This window comes from Lineus longissimus, chromosome 11 (assembly GCF_910592395.1).
Source record: "Lineus longissimus chromosome 11, tnLinLong1.2, whole genome shotgun sequence".
Classification (NCBI taxonomy): Eukaryota; Metazoa; Nemertea; class Pilidiophora; order Heteronemertea; family Lineidae; genus Lineus; species Lineus longissimus.
Genome location: NC_088318.1, coordinates 9,337,819 through 9,352,307, shown reverse-complemented (window position 1 = coordinate 9,352,307; position 14,489 = coordinate 9,337,819). Strand labels below are relative to the sequence as shown.

At 40.3% G+C, this 14,489-nt stretch overlaps 1 protein-coding gene across 6 annotated transcripts in view; it reads left to right on the top strand.

The window, feature by feature from the left end:
• The window catches only part of LOC135496244 (PH domain leucine-rich repeat protein phosphatase 1-like), a 111,437-nt gene that overhangs the window by 506 nt on the left and 96,442 nt on the right, over nt 1-14,489 (top strand). For 5 of the 6 annotated variants that reach the window (XM_064785441.1, XM_064785442.1, XM_064785440.1 and 2 more), the window contains exon 1: nt 195-363. The exons of the other annotated variant lie outside the window; for it this stretch is intronic. The gene's annotated coding sequence lies outside the window, so the exon portion shown is untranslated. Of the gene's footprint in view, nt 1-194; nt 364-14,489 lie in introns of those variants that run through there. 6 annotated transcript variants of the gene reach the window in all.

Sequence of the window (14,489 nt, the reverse complement as noted above, 5' to 3'; positions counted from 1 at the left end):
CGTAGTAACCTCAAGATAGGCTTACTATTAAATCTGAACACTTCAAAAATGTGACCATAATAATTCTGTACATCGTATTTACACAGTATTTACTGCGCCGCCTGTTTACGCTTGAAGAGGCCTTTCCCATATACTCATACTTGAAGCACTCTCAACATATTTTAACAACTAGGCCTAATTTTGTTTGAGGCATTGTGTCCGTGTGAAAGCGCCAGAACAGACCTAGAGCGCAGTTCATAAGCCTGGCACCCCAGTACAAAATAAGTGTAGTTTGGATGTTATAGTCATGATAGTCGGGAAGTATTGAAAGGGATATTTACCACAGGATCATTTTCCAGGCAGTACGGATAATCCGATTGTTTGGTAAGTTTTGATGGTCTTTTACGTCGTTGTCTACGTTTGGACAGATATGTATACAATCTAAAATTTCTTGCCGTATTCCGCTGGATCTAGTTATTATTTTTGATTGGATTTTCAACATTTAAAGGCGAGTAAATTGTGTTTTTGTGTGAATGCTTCGCCAGTGATATCTTTATCAACAAGGAGGTCTAACTGAATCGTATTCTACAAATTTGGGGTTTGGCAACAAGCCATCAGGTGTCACAAAGGTCTATCCCTTGAACTGAGGTTAACATGTCCTGTAACGTATTTGTCTTTCGTCAAAGGAGGGCTAAGCGGCGGGGGGGGGGGGGGGGCTGAGCCCATACCATACCACTGATTGTATGAGTTTTGGAGTCTTATTTCAAGTTGTAATTGTTCTGTAATCTAAATTTGATTAGAGTGTTTTCAGTTCCAACAGGACTTGAGGTTGCTTCTTAGGGATTTAGGCCCCTTTTACGAAGTTTAGAATGTTTGTGCTGTGATCTTAGATCCAAATTGGACAGAAGTTAAAGATGAAAAGTTCAAATATATACATTTTTTTCTTCAAATGATGGGACTGACAAAAGGTTCAACTGCAGCCTTCATGTCAAAAAAGAATTAATATGGGAACCACAAATGTCTGTCCGCAAAATAAATATTTTCTTAGGATTCAATGTAGACAAACTGATAGGAGTAGCAATAGTCCTTCAATGTATAAAAAAATGTAATTGCGCTATACACACTGTGTATATATTTATAACCAACACCCTACAAGTTCACAGGGCGAATTCTCTGACACACCCCAGTTAGAAGTTGATTTTGCATGCAAGTAGCCTAACATTGTTGAAATAGTGAACGTAAATGCATGTAAATTGGGTTACATGAGTAAAGACTTTAATCTAAATGTACATTTACATAAGGCGTTTCTGTAGAAAATGTAAGAAAAAGCATTTCCTTGTCTTTAGTCATATCACCCATTCAATCGAAGAAGTGAGTATTGTCAAAGATTTCTTTGACCCAATCTGTCTGACTATGGGCCTATCGTCTGTTTATACTGATGGGTTTGTTTGAGGGCATTGTTTGTACACCCACACATGTGAGAGAATAAGGAGATTCCGCTACCCCTACGATCAAGAAAGGCCGGTCATCTCAGTATAGAAGACGCCAGCACAGGACTTGATGAGACGACAGGCCCTTATGGAACGCGGTATTGGGGGAATTTTAAAGAAAAGTCGTCGGTACTTCGTTCTTCGTTTAGGCAGCCCTTGCAAAGAGCTGAATGTTATACGACAAAACTGCTAGTGGTCACTAGTCAATTCAAACTTAATTTAGTGTTCAATTATGCTATCTCCTGGGCGAATTGAAGAATGTTCAAATGAACGGTAAATCCATTTCGTACGTAGAAGAAGAAGAATATGGATCTTTCAAAGTCATAAATTACAAGTGCGATTATTTATTTGCACAACTATCACGAGCAAAGAGAATAATTATTAGTATATTACACAAATACGACAGGCTAACACTACATACATAATTTCTATAGCAGTGCTTTACTCAGTAGAAAGTTCCCTCCGGTTTTCTATTGATTGGGGTTGTCTTCCTATTAATATATATTTTGCATAGGATAACCCGAACGATTTAAATACAGGCAAACGAATCGGGCGCATAATGTCATTAGTTTGTGATTGCGCTTGAATTCATTGTATTGGAAATGTCGACCATTTTCTTTAAAATCGCATACCACAAACGCTGTTTGACCTCCAGGCTTCAAACTTTGCCGCATGAAGGTCATGCAATGACTAAAGATACATGTAATGTGCAAAAAGCTGGAGTTGAGACTTAAGTGATAGATAATTTTTGACGTTTTCATTGGTTGCATTTTTTTGGCTAACCCTGTAAAATGATATTAGAATTTTATACAGAAATAGTTGAATAGTCCTCAGGTCAATGACTGGTTCAGTGACCCGATTCCGTCTGACTAACATCGTCTTAAACCGCTTTTGACACACCCAGTCCTATTCGAATGTTAGAAAGGGGTTGTTCCCAAAGGCACTATATACATCTGTAGTACATTTTAATGAATGAATGCAAGGCACGTTCTTCATTGTTAAAAACAATATGCACGTCCCAAAGCCTCCCCGTATAACTGAGGTCTGGACGAAAATCTGGGTATCAACCTCTCGCAGCAGGGTTGCTTACATGTGACAACCCATTACCCCTGTTGTGGTTCAATATCATGATAATTATAAAATTATGTAATTATTTGATTTTGATATTTGTAGCAATCTAAAGCAGGTCTTGATATCAGTCACTACAAATATAACATTGAGTTTGGTATTCTCCACGAGTGGGAACGACAGGTGCAGTATTCGTCACTTGATTGTCAACGTCAGCCCAAGTGGCACCATAAACATATAACAATATGCACTGATGCATGCATTCTATTCAAATTTGATACGAGGAAAATGTATGACTATTATAAGCCTACCCTATCTGATGGATGGGACACTTTCTTTCATCGCTAGGCTGTCTCCACAGGTTGTCTCAGGAAAATGTCTGTTAAAGCGCGCCTGGAAATTGTAATTCGAAAATACAGCTCTTTTTTTAAAAATCATCATATTTATGAAGTGTCTTTTTTTCACGGATGTTTATAGCAAGATATGGACTGACTGCCGCATTAGTCTCAAAACCAGAATTAAAAAGGTCATTTAAAATTTCACAAAAAAGAGTTGAGCTGTTTTGCACAGCGAAACATCGAAATACCAAACGTATGTGACTTCCCGGGATGTTCTGCTTTTATTGCTTATCAACACATTATAAACGCGTCAGCCTTTTCCTTGAGATAAGAGCGAGTGACTTTTAAAGACGCACCTTGTTCTCTGATTATCAACCTTTGTAAAATAACTTTTATCATCATCGATACGATAAAACGTTATCGTCATCGACCACAGCATTGCATTGACAGGAATTTGGGCATTTCAGTCGGTTCGACCTGGTCCGAAAGTCCTCAATCATTGTAAATAATGCGTTATGCATAGCGTTGCTAGTGTTTTTAATTGACTCTGGTTTCTCACTTCTAACATCCAGCCAGATGCCTTTGGCGCTGCTGGTCAATCATGAAAGAAACTTACTCCCGTCGTTGACCTACCACTATGTATACGTACAAACACTGACTTAAAGCTGAACTGCATGCACAAAATCAGAGCGTGCCATGCTGCAATAGTAAGAAATGCAAACGATCGAAAGGTCCTTCTGAATACGGCCTGTACTGAAACATCATAGACCTCAAATGCTTCCATGCGCTTGATTTCACAAACCAGCAAGCCACAGGACGATGCGGACAGTCTCGGAGAATTATGGAAGAGAAAAAAAATCAAAATCTTCTCCAGGGATTCGGACCCGGGAACTCAGGCTCAGAATACGAACGCTCTAACCGTCTGAGCTAGGGGGGCTTTCTTGTGAACTGCTGGCAGCAAATATATCTTGTGCTTTATTGTTGAGCGATGAACCACAAATTTTCTCAAGTACATGTAATAGAAGAAGATACCAAGACAAAGGTGAACATTGCTAAGAGAAAACGTAGACTCCGCATACATAATCACGCACAGCAAAGAAAAAATGACTCTTCCTGCAGTTGCCCACTGGAAGCCGCTCAAAGATGTTGAACAAAGATTACACACAAATGTTTGCACATTCTATAAAGGCGTATAAAACGACAGGCATTTCAAGCAGCCCAGTGGCCTTTAGGATAAGAGTGTTGGCAAATAAAACGAGAGGTCTCGAGTTCGAGTCCCGATGAGAGGACCTTTTTATTTTTTTCCTCCAGAATTCTCGGCGAAGGTCCACATCGTCCCACGGCTTGCTGGTTTATGAAATCAAGCGCATCAAAGCATTGGAGGTCTATCATGTTTCAGGCCGTCAGAAGGGCCTTTCGGTCACTTGAATTCTTACTATTGCGCATGGGGTGCTCTGGTTTTGTGCATGCAGTTCAGCTTTAATACTGCAGTGGGCGTTAAGCGTACGAAACTCGAGTATTTAAGTCTTGAAAATATACACTTAGCCAATACCCTTTGTAGAAATGGGCTTAAATTGTTGTATAATTCCAATATCTAGCACCCGCTATGCCAAGGGCTTCCTCTTCCATGTCTAGAGGTTATGGGTAATCGTGGTTTACTGGAAGTCCAACTGTTTGTGTTTATACAATGGCACACTGGGGTCTTTAAAACAATATTTTGGATACCTAAATTATTTTGACACTAAGGCCATGTGAAAAGAAGCCCTCCTTTGGGGGTTTTCAGTACACTCCACCTCTCGATATCACTTTTTTACGCGATGCAGTTAAACATTCTAAAACATCTAGATTTATAAAGAACCGCAGTTTAGGCAACCATAACCGCTTGGGTTGGTGCAAAATATGGAAGCAGTCAAAAGGCACTTAAAATCAAATTTAATTCGTTGTTTTATTTGAGATGTTTGAGAATAGAAATTGATACTTAACTGTCGGTATTGATTGTCCAGCCAAAACCGCTCGGGTAGAGCAAAAATGTTGGCCAAATCCTTGGCTCCTCCTCTGTTTTGGCCTGAATTCTAGCTCCACCGGAGCGGTATATGTGAGACAACCAGTACCTCCAATTCAATAGTATCAATTCCTTAAACCCTGAAATTCATGATGTCACCAGGCATGAGTTACACCACCATTACAGAATTTATTTATATCGGTTTGAGTAGATTTCAGCGAGCACTAAGCGTAAAAAGCGTCTCGACACCATTGTCTACACATCTTACCCAAGTTGAGCCATAACAGGAGTGTTGGCTGGTGTGGGCCTGAGGGGGTGCACATCTTTGGGAAATCAATTACGGTAGACAAAGCGTGACTTTTGGCGAATGAAGTAATTTAATAGCGGTATTGGGAGGGGGGTTTCAAAAAATCTTTAAAAACTTCAAAGGGCTGAACATGCTTTTCCCTGACACTTGCACCAAATAGAATCAATGTCCTTTTATGCTCTCAAAAGCACCTGCTTGACAAGTGCGACAAGTTGCTGACGGATGGGTATTTGCTAAAGTAATTTATTGGCTAAAACGCTACACGTGATGGTAGGACAAAGTGCTTACCCTCAGTTAGTTTAATGCTTTATTAAGTACTCAATATGAACACATATTGAAGTATTCAAAGTGTTGCCATGGTGTCAAAATATTTCAAAAACATATGCTTACAAAAAACCTTGTGAAAAGATGATTTAATATAACAATTTTGACACTATTTCATCTTCACAGATATACTCTAAATTCTTTTCTCTAACACACCTTCAAGATATTCAAGGCGGGCACTTTATGCGCCGCCCCCGTAATAGGCACATGGGAGTCGTTTGATTCTATTGGCCACCGATGATTAATCGCTGAGCCTCAGTGTATTTGCACCACTCCGGACGAGAGGGCCTAGTCGTGTGGTCAGTGTCACTCAACTCAGGTCGGTTCATACGGTTCATCCCCATTTCGCCTACACCCATTTCGCCTACAAAATTTACCCATTTCGCCTACTCACCATTTCGCCTACACCCATTTCGCCTATTCACCATTTCGCCTATTACCCATTTTGCCTACAGAAAACCGGCAACGAGACATCATGGGTTACGTCGATGCTGTTAGGCATATCATATGAACAGCATATCATATGAACAAGACATTGTGTCATGGACCTGTGTGTAGACTGAGCATTGAACCAGTGTTTCATAAAGTGAAAAGTGTCGGTACACTTGTACATGTATCTAAGTTTTTCATTATTATCACATGTGCGATCTAATAAATCTTATAAATTGAAGTTTTATAAATGTAACTGCCAACGAAAGAGCATGGGTTACGTCGAAGCTGTTAGGCATATATGAACAAGATATTGTGTCCGGGATGGACCTGTGTGTAGACTGTTTGAGCGTTGGACCAAATAATAAACTTGAGATAGATCATACTTAATTTGTTTTCTTTCTTGATCACGACCCTGTAATGACCATTTGTAAAGCCAAGCTCCACAATGAAGATATCCTGTAGGGCAGCGCTTGGTTGTACCAAGATGTAAAAAAACAGGCCAAGACTCTTGGGTTCTTCACTTGCAAATATTCATAATTGAAATGATGAAAAGCCCCCCCCTCGCCTTTATAACCCCGAACACATCAATATCTACATGTTGAAGAGTGACCTTCCCTCCCCCCGCACCCCCCCAATTAAGTGAAGTAAGGGGTGTGTTTTGAGATTTGGCTGAAAACAGTGGAAATATCATGGTCTCTCAAATTTGTCCAATTTGAAGAAAAAAAAATTCGTGGACAACCACCAGTTTTAATAAAATTTCACCATTTACTCGCCTGACTGTCTGGAATGTCATATCCAAATTTCAGATTCACAACCCGAAGCATTATTTGATGCGAGGCGGTCAAAATTTAACTGCAAAAAGGCTTAAAAAAATCAATGGTGGTCTTGTCTCAAGAGGCCGGGTTGGAATGATAAAGTATGGTAAAGTTTAACTGGGAAATATGCTATAATATGAAGGAAAAAAACCAAGCTCAACAATTCGTAAAATTGTTCAAATGTCCAGCGCACACCACTCTTTTCCTTTTTAGTAGGCGAAATGGTGAGTAGGCGTAATGGTGAGTAGGCGTAATGGTGAGTAGGCGAAATGGGGAATAGGCGAAGTGGGTGTAGGCGAAATGGTGAATAGGCGAAATGGGTGTAGGCGAAATGAGGGTAGGCGAATTGGGGGTAGGCGAAATGGGTAATAGGCGAAATGGGTGTAGACCGTTCATACAGGTTGTCGCAAAAACTTCTCCACGCGTTTTCTCCAGGTCAGCACACATCATTTAAAAGCATCGCTGAACGAATTTTTTTCAATAAGATTGTGTGTTTTTTATTCGGAATGTCCTTGCCTGTTGATAAGAAATTGGCAAAATTAAATTAACCCGCTTAAATGAATTGAGGAGAAATCCCCTACGTTGTTTTTGAGACATGCCCTGCAAAACCGTGTGTTGGCATTACGAAACTAAGATTTTTACGTGGCTTGTTTTGTCTGTCCGTAAGCCTATTTAACCGAGGGCCGTTGACCACTCTCACTAGAGACGTACTCTAAGTCACAATGGACGGAGAAGATGCAATACCAAAAAGGCGAAGAAGTTACTCTGTGTCTGAGAAGATTCGCCACTGGACTGACCTAGAACAAGCCCTGTTGAACATAACCGTGGCCACCATGAAAGAGTTTGCGGACCACCACAGGATTCCTGTGCAGACGTTAAAGCGATGAATTTTGGCAGAACTTCAAGCAGTTTGATCGGTTGTTTGAGCAGTTTGATCGTGCCATGAGGTTTCTCTTCAACATTGACCCGACGTTTTCACTTTTCGAGTTTCGCCCGATGTTCACAGCTAACGACAGAGGGACAAGTTCGATTAATGTTCGCACATCCAGGTCAAATACGAAATTGGGCTTCACAGTCACTCTGGTCATCACTTCGACAGGAGGAAAATAACCCGCACACGTTACGATTCCACGGAAAGGTTTCGTCCGTCAGCTGGCCGCGCTGCAGGAAGAGGAACTGCCGGCCAACGTGGTCGTTACGTCATCAACCACAGGTTAGATGAAAGAAGAGACAGCTCGTCACTGGTTAGACGAAGTCTTCTATCCTTACCTGACCACAGATAATGCAGATCTTTTTCTTCTCATCGTTTACCAGTATTGTGTACATCGTACAGAAAACTTCGGCATGGCAGTTACACAGATGGGAGGGATGCTTGATTTTATCCATGCAGGCTGCACATCCCTTGTGCAACCCCTGGATCTCACCGTGATGAAGGCATTTAAGAACAACCTGAGGAAAGGGTGGAAGTCGTGGAAGAGACAGAACACCGACGAGGAAGGGAGTTGTGAACGTATCGGTATGCGTGACGTACTTGACATCATCAGCGAGGCATGGGATGACGTACTTCGAGAGGCTGTTGAAAAATGATTCGAACTGGCTTTCAGAGCTGCCCCTGTTGAGGAATGGCCACATCAGCAACTGGATGGGGAGGAGGAACCGGGACTGGAGTTTATGGATGTTGGTGACGATGAAATGGAAGTAGAATTGGAGTAAATGTGCCTGTGTTGGGATCGACGTGGTCTCGATAGAAAACCTGCACTAGCTGACTAATCTGTGAGAACTTTAGATAAAACATCTGGAATCCTATGTGGACGTATATGGCAAGCGGAGTGTCCAGTTATTAAATAAACCTAGATTTATTTTTTAAAACCTGGTTTTTTACCTAATAAACTAAGTTTATTTGGAAAAAATATAGGTTTTTTTAAAACAACCTTGTTTATTAGCTAATAAACCGAGTTTCTTTAATAAAACCAAGTTTTTTTACTTTCTAATAAAGTAGGTTTTTTAACAGAAACTAACATTTTATGCTAAAAAACCTGGTTTATTACCTAAAAAACTTGGTTTTTTACCACATAATCGTATAAAATGTAAGTTTCTGTACAGAAATGTCCATTTATTCAATAAAACAAGGTTTATTACCAAAACAACCTAGTTTATTTAAAAAAACTAAGTTTATTACTAATAAACCTAGTTTTTAAAAAAAAAACTGGTTTATTAGAAAACTTACATTTTTAAACCTCGATCCTACCTACATTGAGTTATCTGGGATGAGGTTAGCGTCTCACTAACTAGTTTACAGAGTGCAGTGCAGTGCAGCATTACCACGTGGTGCCGAGGTTGCCCATCCTCGTCCCGATAACATCGCAGATTTGTGTACATGGGGCGAGGTAGAAAATACAAGTTTCTCGATAGAAAGTAGGTTTTTGCACGCCGTTTGTCCAGTTATTCAAAACAACCTACATTTTTACAATAAAACCAGGTTTTATTGCAAAAAACTAAGTTGTTTTGTATAAAACCAAGATTTTTACGTAAAAAGGTAGGTTTATTGGCCATTTGTCCAGTTATTGTTAATAAACCAAGATTCTTTGCTATAAAACTAAGTTTATTACCACTGGATGAAAAGCTTATATTTTAGGGAATAAAACCAAGTTTATTTGTTAAACTTGACATTTGTGGATAGAAACAAGGTTTATAAGGTAAAAAACTTGGTCTTATTAAAGAAACTCGGTTTATTAGCTAATAAACAAGGTTGTTTTAAAAAAACCTATATTTTTTCCAAATAAACTTAGTTTATTAGGTAAAAAACCAGGTTTTTTGATTAAATCTAGGTTTTTTTAATTACTGGACACTCCGCTTGCCATAGACGTAGAGATGGACTAACTGTGTCTGGTGTTGTGATGGACTTGGTCTCAATAGAAAACGTGCAATTGCTTACTAATCTGTGAGAACTGTGTTAACAAGAAATGTTTTTAAAAAAACATAGGGCGGTTGTTTTTGATATGTAAGAAATTTATTGATGAATGGGAAAATTAGTTTTTAGTAGGAATTTGGTAGGAAGGTAATGGAAACTACAAGTACTTGTACTGTACTTTTAATGTTTATTGTATATCCGAGTGATGAAAATTATGTAATTTTTAAGTTGGAATACATGTAATGTAATTCAATTAGAAATTGGATTATTGCTTTGTTACTTGCTGTTGCATAGGATGCAGGGATCCCAGGGTAAAGTTTTTGATTAGACAGTGGAAATGACATTTAAGATCATCTTAGGCATAATCCGGAAGGTCCTCTGTTATGGCGTTCTTCTGCTTAAGAGAAGATGGATAATACAATGCGTATGAAAGTCAATGGGCCATATGAATAAAAAAAAGCAAATGCTTCCTAGGTAATGCTTAAAAGTAGAAGCAGCACTTGCTTGAAGTATAAGGTAATGCTTGTTTCCGTATGAAAAAACGCGACCTTTTGCTGCAAATGCTTTGCTTGAAGACCAGAAGCACTTGCTTGAAGGTCATTCGTCTGTGTCACATTTCGCATGACGTGATCACTGTCGTAATCGGTTATGCAATCGCTTCTCCGCGGCGATTTCTATAGTAGGATTAAAAATCATGCGGGATGACCATTGTAACTGAATTGTTGGGGTGGTTATTGACCCTCTCGGTCCGTTTATTCAGTACAAGAAGGCCAAGTGTAGAGAGAAATCGTCAAACGAAAAAGATGTCCGATTCAGATTCTGGAGATGGCGGATCCGTTGATACTAGTACCTGTAAGCAAATGTAATTCGTTCGGATGTTGGAGGCCAACCCGGTGGTTCTTAGCAAATCACAACTTCCAAAAACCAAGGAGCGGAAGGCAGAAGGCATACAGAATATTTTCAACCAAATAAAGGAGGAAACTGGCCTTGTTTTCACTGCGGTACAGATCGGAAAGAAGATAAATAATATGAAGACTGACGTCAAGTCGAAGACTGACGTCCTAAAGACGGGCAACAAGCCCATTCGCCTGAAGGATTGGGAAAATTTGCTGTTGAAGTTGTTTGATGCGGAAGCAAACCCATCCTTCACACGTGTTAAAGGTAAGCTGTTCATCACCGACGTTTTGATATCTTATATCACTGGTCTTGATTGGCGGTAAAAAATCGCGCGTCTCTGCTGTTATCATTCACAAAGATATTTGTAGCTGTTCTGAAGCCAAGAATGACAAGACCATAATTTTAAATACTTTACTCTTATTTATAGACTGATACGTCTCTCGCAATAGCATGTTACACATTTCCTTCACAAAATATCTCAGATATAAATCAAAACATCAAAATTATTATATTGAACATTCTAAAATACCTTGGTACCGTAAAGTCAACTTTTAAATGGAAAATGCATAAGCCTCGTTCTGAGAGCGGAGTGTTTTGGACACGCAACCAAGATGCTCTACCAAAGTTCCCTCGGGTTGCACTAAAATGTGGAAACCATGCACACGTCACGTCAATGGAATTTCGGCTCACTTCAGAAGTTTGAGGCGCTCAAAACACTGCTTCAAACACAAATCAGTCAAGGAAGCATCAACCACCCTAAGTGTCGGCTCGGGTTTGGACTATATTTTAGCTCCACCCGAGAGTGTCTTGGTAACTCAACCAAGGCCCTCCGCCTCGGGTTCAATTCCTTAAATATAACCACACACCTAATTTTAATTGCAGAATTTATCAAAATATCTCAGTCCTTTTCTGGACTAACCTGTCCTTGGTTGGTTGAAAAGAAACAATATTGTAAACATGTGTGCGGGAAATCTCAGCAGTTTAAAACTCTTGCCGTGGTACCGCGGTATCGTGTTGATGATGTCCACAAACCATACACTACTTTCATGCTTTTCTGTCAAGTATCAAGTGGTTGCACAGGCAGACTTCTCCCGGGACCTCTCATCACCAAAACACTCTCTGAAACACAAATCGAAGATGATAAAACTAATTCCTCCTCAATATTTTCCTTTGCAGGAGGACTCTCAGTTGGTGTCGCACAGAAGAAAACCTCAACGACTGCAGCAACAGGCTCCGTGGAATCCGACGACCAAGGTCAAGTTGCATCAACGAGAAAATCTGGCGCTTCTAAACGATCTCGGCCGATGGACATCGATGCACTCATCCCACCGAAGCCTGAAAAAAAACAGAAATCCTCGCTTTCGTCAGAAACTGAAGAGACCGCGAAACTGACCACACAGGAATTGCAACGGCTTGTACTTGTAGAGCAGCTGAAATTGGTTCGAATGCAACTGCAACGGATTCAAGCGACCACGCCAATCATACATTCAGATACTGAGTGATTCTGACCTCGTGCGTTCAGAAACTTCATGCTGAATTTATACAATTATTCCAAGTGAAATACTGCATTGTTTCTGTTTGAAATAAAACGAGGATTATATCGATATTTGAGTCTGAGTGCATTTATCCTGATGAATCCATCAGAAAAGCTCTATGACATGCTATTCCGAACTAGGCTACTGAAGAATCCCACGAAAGAGGAACCAGTTGCTTCTCTTGTCAGAAAAGGTGAACCACAATACATTTCAATTTAACCAATAGCAAATCATGTCCTCTCTCTTAGGTTCTTCCTGTCCCTCTTTTCGGTTAAGAGCAGGATCATGGGCTATACTAGTAGGCCTATCACTCCAACAGTTAATTTGTCATGATCTCTACTTACATAAGATATTCTGCATCTAGTCGGAATTCAGCAATTCGGCAATTGCACGTCGCCTGTTCTGTCCGCGTTGGCGAATCGTTGTATCGCCATCTTCATCATCCTCATCATCGTCGCTGTCAGTGTCGGGCTCATCGTTCTCCAGTTCGGGGAAGTCATCTTGGTCATCCAAGTATTTTGAAATCTTATGGAGCATAAAACAGGCAACAATGACACTTAGTACTTTCACCAGTCGAACTCTACCTTTCCCATTCAAAATTGGAAAGCGCCATTTCACTTGGCCGAAGCGTCGTTCTATGATGACCCTCTCCTTAGAATGAGCTCTATTGAAGGCCTTTTCGAAAGGAAGAACTGGATCGCTGTAGGGGTGTAAGCAACCATGGGGCTCTCCCGTATCCTTCGTCTCCGAGAAGAAGGCCTCCATGGTGAGAGTGAATCATCGTACGACCAACGTCGGAATTCTTCCATATCCGACTGTCATGCACGGACCCAAGCCAACTAGCATCAACACTCGTAAATCGTTCAACTGCATTACATGTCGCCTGCACATTGATGGATGCTGAACCTTTTCTGTTTATGTATTCATCTCAATGCCTCCGTCGTGCACCCGGCTTCAGAATTTTAACATGCGTACAGTCTATCGCACCGACTGCACCTGGTATTTCATTACCAGTTTGCCACAGTTGTTGTGCCTCTCTTATATCCTGCAAGGTTGCTGGAAACTGAATCCAAATTTGTGCTTTCGCCACAACATGGATTAACACATTCGAAAATGTTTTACACACCGTTGACTGATGTATACCCTTGTCCTCGCCAATGCCAACTTGGAATCCTGGATCGGACAAATAGCGAAGAAAAGTCTCCATCCTTTCCTTGTTTGCCAGACTTCCACCCCGCGTTTCTGGAGAATCCGGCAAAAAGTGAGTGGCTAACCACTCCACGTTCACCTCGTCGAATCTGTAAAATGTTCGATATGTTCCTGGCCGACATGTCTTCCGATTCATGTACAACTTTTCAGCGCACACGTGCATAAACGCAGCCATCACGATTGATACTGACCACTTGCTTCAAATCTCAAGCCACCTCAGGGGCTACCTTGAAAATTCGAAGCATATACTACCAAGTAAAAGGTTTGTGCTACACTTTATTCATATGGTCCCTTTATTCATATGGTTTCATTTTTGAAGCAAACGGTTATTGCTTAAAAGCACTTGCTTCTACTGGTAGCACATGCTTCATTTTTCAAAGCATTTGCTTGGTTTTATTCATACCGTAGCGAGCATTTGCTTGAAAATTGGTAGTAAAAGCAATTGCTAGTTTTTATTCATATGGCCCAATGTGAGCAATCTATATGGCTGCATAATGCTACCTCGGTCCACTTAGGACATGCAGGTTTCAGAAGACTTTGGGTTCATAAGTGAGCATGAATTGTCAACGAGCATGATTCGCATGGGATCATGATTCATAGCCAACTAGTATGAAGGGCCGATTTGCAGGAGAATATGATTCGAAAGGGAGCATGATCAGTAGGTACCAAGTACCCTGGTGGGATGATTTGTAAGGGATCTGGATTTGCAAGAGCATGATTTGCAATAATGGAGCATGAATCACAAGGAAGAATGATTCAGAAGAGACTGGGACACATAATAGTTATTTTGAATCGAGGATGAAGAGCATCTTTGATTGCTCGCATTAATTAATGCAGGTTTTGTGGAAATGGGGAAGGGAAGAGATGATGCATGACCAGTGAAAGGTAGGAAATGGAAATAGTGAATGGACATGAAACATACTTTAAGAACTAAATTTTTTTATGAAAATAAAACATGTACATGTATGGATTGATTATCTAAAAGTGACATGGCAAGTAAGTGGATGCTTTAGAAACAAAAATAAAATGTGTGGCTGTCTAGGAAAACCAGTCATATGGTGAAAATTGAGTTAGCTGTCATTCCGGAGTACTTTGCAATAAAGTTAAATTGTCTTTTTTCAATTTTTACAATAGGTTGGTCCATTTTAGAGAAATAGAAGTTTTTGTTCAGCCAAAAAAAGC